We start from the raw sequence: 14,174 nt of genomic DNA, 5'->3' as shown, positions 1-14,174 counted from the left end.
GATTTGGGGGGGGGGGGGGGGGCTGTTTACCTTGCGGTTACAGCCTGTAGAAGGATATATGGGCTGGTGAAGTAGGCTTGGGACCAGATTTAACGTCACTTCCAGCATAGGATGGGTGAGATCACCCTCATCTTGGTTTGGGGCGGTCTGAAGAGGGCTAGGTGTAGGGGAACCACCATATAAAGACATTTCTTTTGGTTCTTGTATTGAAGAACATATTGATTAAATCCTCATTTTTGCAAATCACCCGCGTCTGCTGAGTCTGCTTGCCTACCACCTTCCTGGACGTTTGAGCTACACTGTCCCACAATTGCCACTTTGCACATTGAATCGGCACTTGAAAATATCATTTCCATTTGAACAGTCAAAAAAAGCTTGCCAATATGAAATGCATGTAATAGGCCTCCGTTCACCATGTTATTCCAAATAATACAAACTGAATTTTTACGAGTTGAATTGCCATTTGAAAAATGCATAACATCTTTTTTATTATGAGGAACGCTTCACGAATTTAGCGCCAGGGGCCATGCTAATCTTCTCTGTGTCGTTCCAATTTTAGTATATGTGCTGCTAAAGCTAGCACAGACTTCAAATGTTACCCAAGTCTGCGTCGTTCCAATTTTAGTATATGTGTTGCTGAAACAAGCACAGACTTCAATGTTACCCAAGTGACTGAACGAGGAAGTGACGTCCTAACTGAAGACCCGCCTGACGAGTCACTGACAGATTGCATTCGCATTTGAATTTTGATGCGAAAAGAACGTGGTGACAAGTAAACGATAACGCATTCGACTGGGTACGCCGTTTCGCTGCCACATTGAATTGCCATTTGACAAATGCCTTCCCATTGAAATTGCGGATTGCATTGTGTGACAAAGTGGGTGAGAACACGCGCTACTCACCACTTGTCACGTCAGGGCCATGAGGTGTGGTGAGTCTGATTGACCAGTTATGTACTTTATTCTACTTGTTTTATGTGGTAAGAGTATTTGGTTACAGTTCATATCAAGCACAGACACCAATTGGGGTAGTACAGATACCTTATATTTATGTTGCAGGATCCGGACTGAGCAAATGTTTGTTTCATTTCTGCATACTCATGTTTCTTTGTTTAGATCCGCCATTCAGGACTCTGGTTCGGGAGGGGGCCGCCCAGTACTTCCTGATTTTATGGTTGAGGTGATGTCATGGATGACATCACTGGTTGAACCAAGTGGTGGTGGTGGGGGTTGTTTGTATTAATGTTTATTTTGGGCTATGTAATGTGTGGTAGATTTGGGGGGGGGGGGGGGGGGGGCTGTTTACCTTGCGGTTACAGCCTGTAGAAGGATATATGGGCTGGTGAAGTAGGCTTGGGACCAGATTTAACGTCACTTCCAGCATAGGATGGGTGAGATCACCCTCATCTTGGTTTGGGGCGGTCTGAAGAGGGCTAGGTGTAGGGGAACCACCATATAAAGACATTTCTTTTGGTTCTTGTATTGAAGAACATATTGATTAAATCCTCATTTTTGCAAATCACCCGCGTCTGCTGAGTCTGCTTGCCTACCACCTTCCTGGACGTTTGAGCTACACTGTCCCACAATTGCCACTTTGCACATTGAATCGGCACTTGAAAATATCATTTCCATTTGAACAGTCAAAAAAAGCTTGCCAATATGAAATGCATGTAATAGGCCTCCGTTCACCATGTTATTCCAAATAATACAAACTGAATTTTTACGAGTTGAATTGCCATTTGAAAAATGCATAACATCTTTTTTATTATGAGGAACGCTTCACGAATTTAGCGCCAGGGGCCATGCTAATCTTCTCTGTGTCGTTCCAATTTTAGTATATGTGCTGCTAAAGCTAGCACAGACTTCAAATGTTACCCAAGTCTGCGTCGTTCCAATTTTAGTATATGTGTTGCTGAAACAAGCACAGACTTCAATGTTACCCAAGTGACTGAACGAGGAAGTGACGTCCTAACTGAAGACCCGCCTGACGAGTCACTGACAGATTGCATTCGCATTTGAATTTTGATGCGAAAAGAACGTGGTGACAAGTAAACGATAACGCATTCGACTGGGTACGCCGTTTCGCTGCCACATTGAATTGCCATTTGACAAATGCCTTCCCATTGAAATTGCGGATTGCATTGTGTGACAAAGTGGGTGAGAACACGCGCTACTCACCACTTGTCACGTCAGGGCCATGAGGTGTGGTGAGTCTGATTGACCAGTTATGTACTTTATTCTACTTGTTTTATGTGGTAAGAGTATTTGGTTACAGTTCATATCAAGCACAGACACCAATTGGGGTAGTACAGATACCTTATATTTATGTTGCAGGATCCGGACTGAGCAAATGTTTGTTTCATTTCTGCATACTCATGTTTCTTTGTTTAGATCCGCCATTCAGGACTCTGGTTCGGGAGGGGGCCGCCCAGTACTTCCTGATTTTATGGTTGAGGTGATGTCATGGATGACATCACTGGTTGAACCAAGTGGTGGTGGTGGGGGTTGTTTGTATTAATGTTTATTTTGGGCTATGTAATGTGTGGTAGATTTGGGGGGGGGGGGGGGGGGGCTGTTTACCTTGCGGTTACAGCCTGTAGAAGGATATATGGGCTGGTGAAGTAGGCTTGGGACCAGATTTAACGTCACTTCCAGCATAGGATGGGTGAGATCACCCTCATCTTGGTTTGGGGCGGTCTGAAGAGGGCTAGGTGTAGGGGAACCACCATATAAAGACATTTCTTTTGGTTCTTGTATTGAAGAACATATTGATTAAATCCTCATTTTTGCAAATCACCCGCGTCTGCTGAGTCTGCTTGCCTACCACCTTCCTGGACGTTTGAGCTACACTGTCCCACAATTGCCACTTTGCACATTGAATCGGCACTTGAAAATATCATTTCCATTTGAACAGTCAAAAAAAGCTTGCCAATATGAAATGCATGTAATAGGCCTCCGTTCACCATGTTATTCCAAATAATACAAACTGAATTTTTACGAGTTGAATTGCCATTTGAAAAATGCATAACATCTTTTTTATTATGAGGAACGCTTCACGAATTTAGCGCCAGGGGCCATGCTAATCTTCTCTGTGTCGTTCCAATTTTAGTATATGTGCTGCTAAAGCTAGCACAGACTTCAAATGTTACCCAAGTCTGCGTCGTTCCAATTTTAGTATATGTGTTGCTGAAACAAGCACAGACTTCAATGTTACCCAAGTGACTGAACGAGGAAGTGACGTCCTAACTGAAGACCCGCCTGACGAGTCACTGACAGATTGCATTCGCATTTGAATTTTGATGCGAAAAGAACGTGGTGACAAGTAAACGATAACGCATTCGACTGGGTACGCCGTTTCGCTGCCACATTGAATTGCCATTTGACAAATGCCTTCCCATTGAAATTGCGGATTGCATTGTGTGACAAAGTGGGTGAGAACACGCGCTACTCACCACTTGTCACGTCAGGGCCATGAGGTGTGGTGAGTCTGATTGACCAGTTATGTACTTTATTCTACTTGTTTTATGTGGTAAGAGTATTTGGTTACAGTTCATATCAAGCACAGACACCAATTGGGGTAGTACAGATACCTTATATTTATGTTGCAGGATCCGGACTGAGCAAATGTTTGTTTCATTTCTGCATACTCATGTTTCTTTGTTTAGATCCGCCATTCAGGACTCTGGTTCGGGAGGGGGCCGCCCAGTACTTCCTGATTTTATGGTTGAGGTGATGTCATGGATGACATCACTGGTTGAACCAAGTGGTGGTGGTGGGGGTTGTTTGTATTAATGTTTATTTTGGGCTATGTAATGTGTGGTAGATTTGGGGGGGGGGGCTGTTTACCTTGCGGTTACAGCCTGTAGAAGGATATATGGGCTGGTGAAGTAGGCTTGGGACCAGATTTAACGTCACTTCCAGCATAGGATGGGTGAGATCACCCTCATCTTGGTTTGGGGCGGTCTGAAGAGGGCTAGGTGTAGGGGAACCACCATATAAAGACATTTCTTTTGGTTCTTGTATTGAAGAACATATTGATTAAATCCTCATTTTTGCAAATCACCCGCGTCTGCTGAGTCTGCTTGCCTACCACCTTCCTGGACGTTTGAGCTACACTGTCCCACAATTGCCACTTTGCACATTGAATCGGCACTTGAAAATATCATTTCCATTTGAACAGTCAAAAAAAGCTTGCCAATATGAAATGCATGTAATAGGCCTCCGTTCACCATGTTATTCCAAATAATACAAACTGAATTTTTACGAGTTGAATTGCCATTTGAAAAATGCATAACATCTTTTTTATTATGAGGAACGCTTCACGAATTTAGCGCCAGGGGCCATGCTAATCTTCTCTGTGTCGTTCCAATTTTAGTATATGTGCTGCTAAAGCTAGCACAGACTTCAAATGTTACCCAAGTCTGCGTCGTTCCAATTTTAGTATATGTGTTGCTGAAACAAGCACAGACTTCAATGTTACCCAAGTGACTGAACGAGGAAGTGACGTCCTAACTGAAGACCCGCCTGACGAGTCACTGACAGATTGCATTCGCATTTGAATTTTGATGCGAAAAGAACGTGGTGACAAGTAAACGATAACGCATTCGACTGGGTACGCCGTTTCGCTGCCACATTGAATTGCCATTTGACAAATGCCTTCCCATTGAAATTGCGGATTGCATTGTGTGACAAAGTGGGTGAGAACACGCGCTACTCACCACTTGTCACGTCAGGGCCATGAGGTGTGGTGAGTCTGATTGACCAGTTATGTACTTTATTCTACTTGTTTTATGTGGTAAGAGTATTTGGTTACAGTTCATATCAAGCACAGACACCAATTGGGGTAGTACAGATACCTTATATTTATGTTGCAGGATCCGGACTGAGCAAATGTTTGTTTCATTTCTGCATACTCATGTTTCTTTGTTTAGATCCGCCATTCAGGACTCTGGTTCGGGAGGGGGCCGCCCAGTACTTCCTGATTTTATGGTTGAGGTGATGTCATGGATGACATCACTGGTTGAACCAAGTGGTGGTGGTGGGGGTTGTTTGTATTAATGTTTATTTTGGGCTATGTAATGTGTGGTAGATTTGGGGGGGGGGGGGGGGGGCTGTTTACCTTGCGGTTACAGCCTGTAGAAGGATATATGGGCTGGTGAAGTAGGCTTGGGACCAGATTTAACGTCACTTCCAGCATAGGATGGGTGAGATCACCCTCATCTTGGTTTGGGGCGGTCTGAAGAGGGCTAGGTGTAGGGGAACCACCATATAAAGACATTTCTTTTGGTTCTTGTATTGAAGAACATATTGATTAAATCCTCATTTTTGCAAATCACCCGCGTCTGCTGAGTCTGCTTGCCTACCACCTTCCTGGACGTTTGAGCTACACTGTCCCACAATTGCCACTTTGCACATTGAATCGGCACTTGAAAATATCATTTCCATTTGAACAGTCAAAAAAAGCTTGCCAATATGAAATGCATGTAATAGGCCTCCGTTCACCATGTTATTCCAAATAATACAAACTGAATTTTTACGAGTTGAATTGCCATTTGAAAAATGCATAACATCTTTTTTATTATGAGGAACGCTTCACGAATTTAGCGCCAGGGGCCATGCTAATCTTCTCTGTGTCGTTCCAATTTTAGTATATGTGCTGCTAAAGCTAGCACAGACTTCAAATGTTACCCAAGTCTGCGTCGTTCCAATTTTAGTATATGTGTTGCTGAAACAAGCACAGACTTCAATGTTACCCAAGTGACTGAACGAGGAAGTGACGTCCTAACTGAAGACCCGCCTGACGAGTCACTGACAGATTGCATTCGCATTTGAATTTTGATGCGAAAAGAACGTGGTGACAAGTAAACGATAACGCATTCGACTGGGTACGCCGTTTCGCTGCCACATTGAATTGCCATTTGACAAATGCCTTCCCATTGAAATTGCGGATTGCATTGTGTGACAAAGTGGGTGAGAACACGCGCTACTCACCACTTGTCACGTCAGGGCCATGAGGTGTGGTGAGTCTGATTGACCAGTTATGTACTTTATTCTACTTGTTTTATGTGGTAAGAGTATTTGGTTACAGTTCATATCAAGCACAGACACCAATTGGGGTAGTACAGATACCTTATATTTATGTTGCAGGATCCGGACTGAGCAAATGTTTGTTTCATTTCTGCATACTCATGTTTCTTTGTTTAGATCCGCCATTCAGGACTCTGGTTCGGGAGGGGGCCGCCCAGTACTTCCTGATTTTATGGTTGAGGTGATGTCATGGATGACATCACTGGTTGAACCAAGTGGTGGTGGTGGGGGTTGTTTGTATTAATGTTTATTTTGGGCTATGTAATGTGTGGTAGATTTGGGGGGGGGGGGGGGGGGGCTGTTTACCTTGCGGTTACAGCCTGTAGAAGGATATATGGGCTGGTGAAGTAGGCTTGGGACCAGATTTAACGTCACTTCCAGCATAGGATGGGTGAGATCACCCTCATCTTGGTTTGGGGCGGTCTGAAGAGGGCTAGGTGTAGGGGAACCACCATATAAAGACATTTCTTTTGGTTCTTGTATTGAAGAACATATTGATTAAATCCTCATTTTTGCAAATCACCCGCGTCTGCTGAGTCTGCTTGCCTACCACCTTCCTGGACGTTTGAGCTACACTGTCCCACAATTGCCACTTTGCACATTGAATCGGCACTTGAAAATATCATTTCCATTTGAACAGTCAAAAAAAGCTTGCCAATATGAAATGCATGTAATAGGCCTCCGTTCACCATGTTATTCCAAATAATACAAACTGAATTTTTACGAGTTGAATTGCCATTTGAAAAATGCATAACATCTTTTTTATTATGAGGAACGCTTCACGAATTTAGCGCCAGGGGCCATGCTAATCTTCTCTGTGTCGTTCCAATTTTAGTATATGTGCTGCTAAAGCTAGCACAGACTTCAAATGTTACCCAAGTCTGCGTCGTTCCAATTTTAGTATATGTGTTGCTGAAACAAGCACAGACTTCAATGTTACCCAAGTGACTGAACGAGGAAGTGACGTCCTAACTGAAGACCCGCCTGACGAGTCACTGACAGATTGCATTCGCATTTGAATTTTGATGCGAAAAGAACGTGGTGACAAGTAAACGATAACGCATTCGACTGGGTACGCCGTTTCGCTGCCACATTGAATTGCCATTTGACAAATGCCTTCCCATTGAAATTGCGGATTGCATTGTGTGACAAAGTGGGTGAGAACACGCGCTACTCACCACTTGTCACGTCAGGGCCATGAGGTGTGGTGAGTCTGATTGACCAGTTATGTACTTTATTCTACTTGTTTTATGTGGTAAGAGTATTTGGTTACAGTTCATATCAAGCACAGACACCAATTGGGGTAGTACAGATACCTTATATTTATGTTGCAGGATCCGGACTGAGCAAATGTTTGTTTCATTTCTGCATACTCATGTTTCTTTGTTTAGATCCGCCATTCAGGACTCTGGTTCGGGAGGGGGCCGCCCAGTACTTCCTGATTTTATGGTTGAGGTGATGTCATGGATGACATCACTGGTTGAACCAAGTGGTGGTGGTGGGGGTTGTTTGTATTAATGTTTATTTTGGGCTATGTAATGTGTGGTAGATTTGGGGGGGGGGGCTGTTTACCTTGCGGTTACAGCCTGTAGAAGGATATATGGGCTGGTGAAGTAGGCTTGGGACCAGATTTAACGTCACTTCCAGCATAGGATGGGTGAGATCACCCTCATCTTGGTTTGGGGCGGTCTGAAGAGGGCTAGGTGTAGGGGAACCACCATATAAAGACATTTCTTTTGGTTCTTGTATTGAAGAACATATTGATTAAATCCTCATTTTTGCAAATCACCCGCGTCTGCTGAGTCTGCTTGCCTACCACCTTCCTGGACGTTTGAGCTACACTGTCCCACAATTGCCACTTTGCACATTGAATCGGCACTTGAAAATATCATTTCCATTTGAACAGTCAAAAAAAGCTTGCCAATATGAAATGCATGTAATAGGCCTCCGTTCACCATGTTATTCCAAATAATACAAACTGAATTTTTACGAGTTGAATTGCCATTTGAAAAATGCATAACATCTTTTTTATTATGAGCAACGCTTCACGAATTTAGCGCCAGGGGCCATGCTAATCTTCTCTGTGTCGTTCCAATTTTAGTATATGTGCTGCTAAAGCTAGCACAGACTTCAAATGTTACCCAAGTCTGCGTCGTTCCAATTTTAGTATATGTGTTGCTGAAACAAGCACAGACTTCAATGTTACCCAAGTGACTGAACGAGGAAGTGACGTCCTAACTGAAGACCCGCCTGACGAGTCACTGACAGATTGCATTCGCATTTGAATTTTGATGCGAAAAGAACGTGGTGACAAGTAAACGATAACGCATTCGACTGGGTACGCCGTTTCGCTGCCACATTGAATTGCCATTTGACAAATGCCTTCCCATTGAAATTGCGGATTGCATTGTGTGACAAAGTGGGTGAGAACACGCGCTACTCACCACTTGTCACGTCAGGGCCATGAGGTGTGGTGAGTCTGATTGACCAGTTATGTACTTTATTCTACTTGTTTTATGTGGTAAGAGTATTTGGTTACAGTTCATATCAAGCACAGACACCAATTGGGGTAGTACAGATACCTTATATTTATGTTGCAGGATCCGGACTGAGCAAATGTTTGTTTCATTTCTGCATACTCATGTTTCTTTGTTTAGATCCGCCATTCAGGACTCTGGTTCGGGAGGGGGCCGCCCAGTACTTCCTGATTTTATGGTTGAGGTGATGTCATGGATGACATCACTGGTTGAACCAAGTGGTGGTGGTGGGGGTTGTTTGTATTAATGTTTATTTTGGGCTATGTAATGTGTGGTAGATTTTGGGGGGGGGGGGGGGGGGCTGTTTACCTTGCGGTTACAGCCTGTAGAAGGATATATGGGCTGGTGAAGTAGGCTTGGGACCAGATTTAACGTCACTTCCAGCATAGGATGGGTGAGATCACCCTCATCTTGGTTTGGGGCGGTCTGAAGAGGGCTAGGTGTAGGGGAACCACCATATAAAGACATTTCTTTTGGTTCTTGTATTGAAGAACATATTGATTAAATCCTCATTTTTGCAAATCACCCGCGTCTGCTGAGTCTGCTTGCCTACCACCTTCCTGGACGTTTGAGCTACACTGTCCCACAATTGCCACTTTGCACATTGAATCGGCACTTGAAAATATCATTTCCATTTGAACAGTCAAAAAAAGCTTGCCAATATGAAATGCATGTAATAGGCCTCCGTTCACCATGTTATTCCAAATAATACAAACTGAATTTTTACGAGTTGAATTGCCATTTGAAAAATGCATAACATCTTTTTTATTATGAGGAACGCTTCACGAATTTAGCGCCAGGGGCCATGCTAATCTTCTCTGTGTCGTTCCAATTTTAGTATATGTGCTGCTAAAGCTAGCACAGACTTCAAATGTTACCCAAGTCTGCGTCGTTCCAATTTTAGTATATGTGTTGCTGAAACAAGCACAGACTTCAATGTTACCCAAGTGACTGAACGAGGAAGTGACGTCCTAACTGAAGACCCGCCTGACGAGTCACTGACAGATTGCATTCGCATTTGAATTTTGATGCGAAAAGAACGTGGTGACAAGTAAACGATAACGCATTCGACTGGGTACGCCGTTTCGCTGCCACATTGAATTGCCATTTGACAAATGCCTTCCCATTGAAATTGCGGATTGCATTGTGTGACAAAGTGGGTGAGAACACGCGCTACTCACCACTTGTCACGTCAGGGCCATGAGGTGTGGTGAGTCTGATTGACCAGTTATGTACTTTATTCTACTTGTTTTATGTGGTAAGAGTATTTGGTTACAGTTCATATCAAGCACAGACACCAATTGGGGTAGTACAGATACCTTATATTTATGTTGCAGGATCCGGACTGAGCAAATGTTTGTTTCATTTCTGCATACTCATGTTTCTTTGTTTAGATCCGCCATTCAGGACTCTGGTTCGGGAGGGGGCCGCCCAGTACTTCCTGATTTTATGGTTGAGGTGATGTCATGGATGACATCACTGGTTGAACCAAGTGGTGGTGGTGGGGGTTGTTTGTATTAATGTTTATTTTGGGCTATGTAATGTGTGGTAGATTTGGGGGGGGGGGGGGGGGGGGCTGTTTACCTTGCGGTTACAGCCTGTAGAAGGATATATGGGCTGGTGAAGTAGGCTTGGGACCAGATTTAACGTCACTTCCAGCATAGGATGGGTGAGATCACCCTCATCTTGGTTTGGGGCGGTCTGAAGAGGGCTAGGTGTAGGGGAACCACCATATAAAGACATTTCTTTTGGTTCTTGTATTGAAGAACATATTGATTAAATCCTCATTTTTGCAAATCACCCGCGTCTGCTGAGTCTGCTTGCCTACCACCTTCCTGGACGTTTGAGCTACACTGTCCCACAATTGCCACTTTGCACATTGAATCGGCACTTGAAAATATCATTTCCATTTGAACAGTCAAAAAAAGCTTGCCAATATGAAATGCATGTAATAGGCCTCCGTTCACCATGTTATTCCAAATAATACAAACTGAATTTTTACGAGTTGAATTGCCATTTGAAAAATGCATAACATCTTTTTTATTATGAGCAACGCTTCACGAATTTAGCGCCAGGGGCCATGCTAATCTTCTCTGTGTCGTTCCAATTTTAGTATATGTGCTGCTAAAGCTAGCACAGACTTCAAATGTTACCCAAGTCTGCGTCGTTCCAATTTTAGTATATGTGTTGCTGAAACAAGCACAGACTTCAATGTTACCCAAGTGACTGAACGAGGAAGTGACGTCCTAACTGAAGACCCGCCTGACGAGTCACTGACAGATTGCATTCGCATTTGAATTTTGATGCGAAAAGAACGTGGTGACAAGTAAACGATAACGCATTCGACTGGGTACGCCGTTTCGCTGCCACATTGAATTGCCATTTGACAAATGCCTTCCCATTGAAATTGCGGATTGCATTGTGTGACAAAGTGGGTGAGAACACGCGCTACTCACCACTTGTCACGTCAGGGCCATGAGGTGTGGTGAGTCTGATTGACCAGTTATGTACTTTATTCTACTTGTTTTATGTGGTAAGAGTATTTGGTTACAGTTCATATCAAGCACAGACACCAATTGGGGTAGTACAGATACCTTATATTTATGTTGCAGGATCCGGACTGAGCAAATGTTTGTTTCATTTCTGCATACTCATGTTTCTTTGTTTAGATCCGCCATTCAGGACTCTGGTTCGGGAGGGGGCCGCCCAGTACTTCCTGATTTTATGGTTGAGGTGATGTCATGGATGACATCACTGGTTGAACCAAGTGGTGGTGGTGGGGGTTGTTTGTATTAATGTTTATTTTGGGCTATGTAATGTGTGGTAGATTTGGGGGGGGGGGCTGTTTACCTTGCGGTTACAGCCTGTAGAAGGATATATGGGCTGGTGAAGTAGGCTTGGGACCAGATTTAACGTCACTTCCAGCATAGGATGGGTGAGATCACCCTCATCTTGGTTTGGGGCGGTCTGAAGAGGGCTAGGTGTAGGGGAACCACCATATAAAGACATTTCTTTTGGTTCTTGTATTGAAGAACATATTGATTAAATCCTCATTTTTGCAAATCACCCGCGTCTGCTGAGTCTGCTTGCCTACCACCTTCCTGGACGTTTGAGCTACACTGTCCCACAATTGCCACTTTGCACATTGAATCGGCACTTGAAAATATCATTTCCATTTGAACAGTCAAAAAAAGCTTGCCAATATGAAATGCATGTAATAGGCCTCCGTTCACCATGTTATTCCAAATAATACAAACTGAATTTTTACGAGTTGAATTGCCATTTGAAAAATGCATAACATCTTTTTTATTATGAGCAACGCTTCACGAATTTAGCGCCAGGGGCCATGCTAATCTTCTCTGTGTCGTTCCAATTTTAGTATATGTGCTGCTAAAGCTAGCACAGACTTCAAATGTTACCCAAGTCTGCGTCGTTCCAATTTTAGTATATGTGTTGCTGAAACAAGCACAGACTTCAATGTTACCCAAGTGACTGAACGAGGAAGTGACGTCCTAACTGAAGACCCGCCTGACGAGTCACTGACAGATTGCATTCGCATTTGAATTTTGATGCGAAAAGAACGTGGTGACAAGTAAACGATAACGCATTCGACTGGGTACGCCGTTTCGCTGCCACATTGAATTGCCATTTGACAAATGCCTTCCCATTGAAATTGCGGATTGCATTGTGTGACAAAGTGGGTGAGAACACGCGCTACTCACCACTTGTCACGTCAGGGCCATGAGGTGTGGTGAGTCTGATTGACCAGTTATGTACTTTATTCTACTTGTTTTATGTGGTAAGAGTATTTGGTTACAGTTCATATCAAGCACAGACACCAATTGGGGTAGTACAGATACCTTATATTTATGTTGCAGGATCCGGACTGAGCAAATGTTTGTTTCATTTCTGCATACTCATGTTTCTTTGTTTAGATCCGCCATTCAGGACTCTGGTTCGGGAGGGGGCCGCCCAGTACTTCCTGATTTTATGGTTGAGGTGATGTCATGGATGACATCACTGGTTGAACCAAGTGGTGGTGGTGGGGGTTGTTTGTATTAATGTTTATTTTGGGCTATGTAATGTGTGGTAGATTTGGGGGGGGGGGGGGGGGGGCTGTTTACCTTGCGGTTACAGCCTGTAGAAGGATATATGGGCTGGTGAAGTAGGCTTGGGACCAGATTTAACGTCACTTCCAGCATAGGATGGGTGAGATCACCCTCATCTTGGTTTGGGGCGGTCTGAAGAGGGCTAGGTGTAGGGGAACCACCATATAAAGACATTTCTTTTGGTTCTTGTATTGAAGAACATATTGATTAAATCCTCATTTTTGCAAATCACCCGCGTCTGCTGAGTCTGCTTGCCTACCACCTTCCTGGACGTTTGAGCTACACTGTCCCACAATTGCCACTTTGCACATTGAATCGGCACTTGAAAATATCATTTCCATTTGAACAGTCAAAAAAAGCTTGCCAATATGAAATGCATGTAATAGGCCTCCGTTCACCATGTTATTCCAAATAATACAAACTGAATTTTTACGAGTTGAATTGCCATTTGAAAAATGCATAACATCTTTTTTATTATGAGCAACGCTTCACGAATTTAGCGCCAGGGGCCATGCTAATCTTCTCTGTGTCGTTCCAATTTTAGTATATGTGCTGCTAAAGCTAGCACAGACTTCAAATGTTACCCAAGTCTGCGTCGTTCCAATTTTAGTATATGTGTTGCTGAAACAAGCACAGACTTCAATGTTACCCAAGTGACTGAACGAGGAAGTGACGTCCTAACTGAAGACCCGCCTGACGAGTCACTGACAGATTGCATTCGCATTTGAATTTTGATGCGAAAAGAACGTGGTGACAAGTAAACGATAACGCATTCGACTGGGTACGCCGTTTCGCTGCCACATTGAATTGCCATTTGACAAATGCCTTCCCATTGAAATTGCGGATTGCATTGTGTGACAAAGTGGGTGAGAACACGCGCTACTCACCACTTGTCACGTCAGGGCCATGAGGTGTGGTGAGTCTGATTGACCAGTTATGTACTTTATTCTACTTGTTTTATGTGGTAAGAGTATTTGGTTACAGTTCATATCAAGCACAGACACCAATTGGGGTAGTACAGATACCTTATATTTATGTTGCAGGATCCGGACTGAGCAAATGTTTGTTTCATTTCTGCATACTCATGTTTCTTTGTTTAGATCCGCCATTCAGGACTCTGGTTCGGGAGGGGGCCGCCCAGTACTTCCTGATTTTATGGTTGAGGTGATGTCATGGATGACATCACTGGTTGAACCAAGTGGTGGTGGTGGGGGTTGTTTGTATTAATGTTTATTTTGGGCTATGTAATGTGTGGTAGATTTGGGGGGGGGGGCTGTTTACCTTGCGGTTACAGCCTGTAGAAGGATATATGGGCTGGTGAAGTAGGCTTGGGACCAGATTTAACGTCACTTCCAGCATAGGATGGGTGAGATCACCCTCATCTTGGTTTGGGGCGGTCTGAAGAGGGCTAGGTGTAGGGGAACCACCATATAAAGACATTT

The 14,174-nt window shown here is 43.7% G+C and overlaps 11 pseudogenes; all 11 read right to left on the bottom strand.

The window, feature by feature from the left end:
- Nucleotides 1–487: 487 nt before the first annotated feature.
- On the bottom strand, nt 488–583 carry LOC134008028 (U6 spliceosomal RNA; annotated as a pseudogene).
- Nucleotides 584–1,762: 1,179 nt separating this feature from the next.
- On the bottom strand, nt 1,763–1,858 carry LOC134008027 (U6 spliceosomal RNA; annotated as a pseudogene).
- Nucleotides 1,859–3,036: 1,178 nt separating this feature from the next.
- Nucleotides 3,037–3,132, bottom strand: LOC134008026 (U6 spliceosomal RNA; annotated as a pseudogene).
- A 1,170-nt stretch (nt 3,133–4,302) lies between these two features.
- Nucleotides 4,303–4,398, bottom strand: LOC134008025 (U6 spliceosomal RNA; annotated as a pseudogene).
- A 1,177-nt stretch (nt 4,399–5,575) lies between these two features.
- Nucleotides 5,576–5,671, bottom strand: LOC134008024 (U6 spliceosomal RNA; annotated as a pseudogene).
- Nucleotides 5,672–6,849: 1,178 nt separating this feature from the next.
- Nucleotides 6,850–6,945, bottom strand: LOC134008023 (U6 spliceosomal RNA; annotated as a pseudogene).
- A 1,170-nt stretch (nt 6,946–8,115) lies between these two features.
- Nucleotides 8,116–8,211, bottom strand: LOC134007979 (U6 spliceosomal RNA; annotated as a pseudogene).
- A 1,178-nt stretch (nt 8,212–9,389) lies between these two features.
- LOC134008022 (U6 spliceosomal RNA) lies at nt 9,390–9,485 on the bottom strand (annotated as a pseudogene).
- Nucleotides 9,486–10,664: 1,179 nt separating this feature from the next.
- LOC134007978 (U6 spliceosomal RNA) lies at nt 10,665–10,760 on the bottom strand (annotated as a pseudogene).
- Nucleotides 10,761–11,930: 1,170 nt separating this feature from the next.
- Nucleotides 11,931–12,026, bottom strand: LOC134007977 (U6 spliceosomal RNA; annotated as a pseudogene).
- Nucleotides 12,027–13,204: 1,178 nt separating this feature from the next.
- LOC134008037 (U6 spliceosomal RNA) lies at nt 13,205–13,300 on the bottom strand (annotated as a pseudogene).
- Nucleotides 13,301–14,174: the final 874 nt, after the last annotated feature.

The sequence above is a fragment of the Osmerus eperlanus genome, chromosome 21 (assembly GCF_963692335.1).
Source record: "Osmerus eperlanus chromosome 21, fOsmEpe2.1, whole genome shotgun sequence".
Classification (NCBI taxonomy): Eukaryota; Metazoa; Chordata; class Actinopteri; order Osmeriformes; family Osmeridae; genus Osmerus; species Osmerus eperlanus.
Note: the sequence above shows the minus strand (reverse complement) of the source record. Positions and strands in the feature narration are given on the sequence as shown.